Here is a 1,692-nt window from a genome sequence, read left to right on the forward strand (position 1 = left end):
GGGTGGGCACTGAGAGGGGGGCGGGGAGGGGGGCTCAGAGACCTTCCCTAGGGGCCTGGGTTCACGCCCTGAGGCCTGAAGTCCTGCTGGCCGGGAAGACCTTGGCCAGGGTGTTCCCAGTGAGTATGTGACCTGGGCACCCTTGTCTCATGGCTGCCCATCCCCCACTGTGCACCAGGCCTGCGACATTATCTTATTTATGCCTCATGCAACCGCCATAGGGCTCCCTCCAGCCGGTGGCGCAGCTCAGGAGCAGTGTCCTGCTTCTGAATTAGGAGGGGGGAGCCCCAGGGACGGGCAGAGCTGGGTCCCTGACACAGCTGCCTCTCCCCAGCCCACCCCTGCTCCAGGTATCGTCACAGGGCAGAGAGCCAGAGGGGCTCCTCTGCCCACCTGCTCTGGCACCCTGTGACCCAGCAAGGGTCCCCAAAGGCCTATTACACTAGAGGTCATGGTCAAGGGAGGGCCCCGCACTTGGTGGCCCATTCAGTCCTCATCACAGCCTGGGGGGCGCTGACTGGGGACGGTTGTCCTAGGCAGCCCAGAGTGGGAGCTGAGTGCATACCAGCCCAGGCTGGGTCACTGACCCCTTATCACTGAGATGAGCTCTCTCTAAGCAGTTTATTTAAAAAAAAAATTTTTTTTTAAGTTTATTTATTTTGAGAGAGAGAGAAAGAGAGCACTCATGTGTGTGGGTGAGGGGCAGAGAGAGAGAGGGAGAGAATCTCAAGCAGGCTCTGCACTGTCAGCACAGACCCCGACTCGGGCTCGATCTCACGAACCGTGAGGTCACGACCTGAGCCAAAATCCAGAGTCAGACACTTATCTGACCGAGCCACCCAGGCACCCCTGAGAGGAGTTCTACTTTCTCCATTTTACAGATGGGGAAACTGAGGCTCCTCAATCACCTGGCTGGACAAGGGCAGGCCGGGGCTTCCTACCTGGGGCTTTGACTTTAGGCCACGGCTGTGTCCTGGAGGAGGCCCCTGAACCCCTGGGGTTGGTGACAGCGGAAAGGCCCAGCAGACAGCCCTCCCCACCCTGGCTGAGGGCACCTGCAGTCGGCCAGGAACGGGGTGGGGAGAGCGGCTCAGACTGGCAGCCAGCTCTGGTCCCAGGAGGAATTCCGGCCAGGACAGGGGCCGGCACGGGCAGAAATGACCACTCGCTGCCTGGCGGGTGCCTCCCCAGCCGCCGCACCTCCGGGAGGTCACTCATTGGCAGTTAAAAATCTATTGTGACTTGTCAGAAAAATGAATAAATGGGCACATTATTTTTTCATTCCAGACCTCAGCATCTGTTTGTCTAATCAGGAAGGAGAGTGGGGAAGTCGGCAAGGGCTGCCGTGCACGTTTCATGTAAGTTTTCCTCTGTCAGAGGAGTTTAAATGGGTAATGAACAGGCTGTGGTGATTTGAAATATAATCCCATTACGCTGACGAGATTACAGGGCTTCGAGACTTCACAAATCACTCTTAGGGCTTTTATAGCAAACACCACCCTGTTGGGACTTTGCATTTAAGCAGAGGTGTTTGGTGGGAACAGAACATGACAGGCTTAACTCTTCCCCCCTCCTGGGCTGCTCTGTGAACAGCAGGGCCCTCCCCGTGGTGCCTGCAGGATGTGGGGCGTTTAGGCCTCATCGGCCATCAGGGGCCAAGACGGAGGCCGGTCGGGAGGCTGGGGGCCACTT

This window comes from Herpailurus yagouaroundi, unplaced genomic scaffold (assembly GCF_014898765.1).
Source record: "Herpailurus yagouaroundi ecotype Mexico unplaced genomic scaffold, PumYag 160, whole genome shotgun sequence".
In the NCBI taxonomy this organism is placed as follows: domain Eukaryota; kingdom Metazoa; phylum Chordata; class Mammalia; order Carnivora; family Felidae; genus Herpailurus; species Herpailurus yagouaroundi.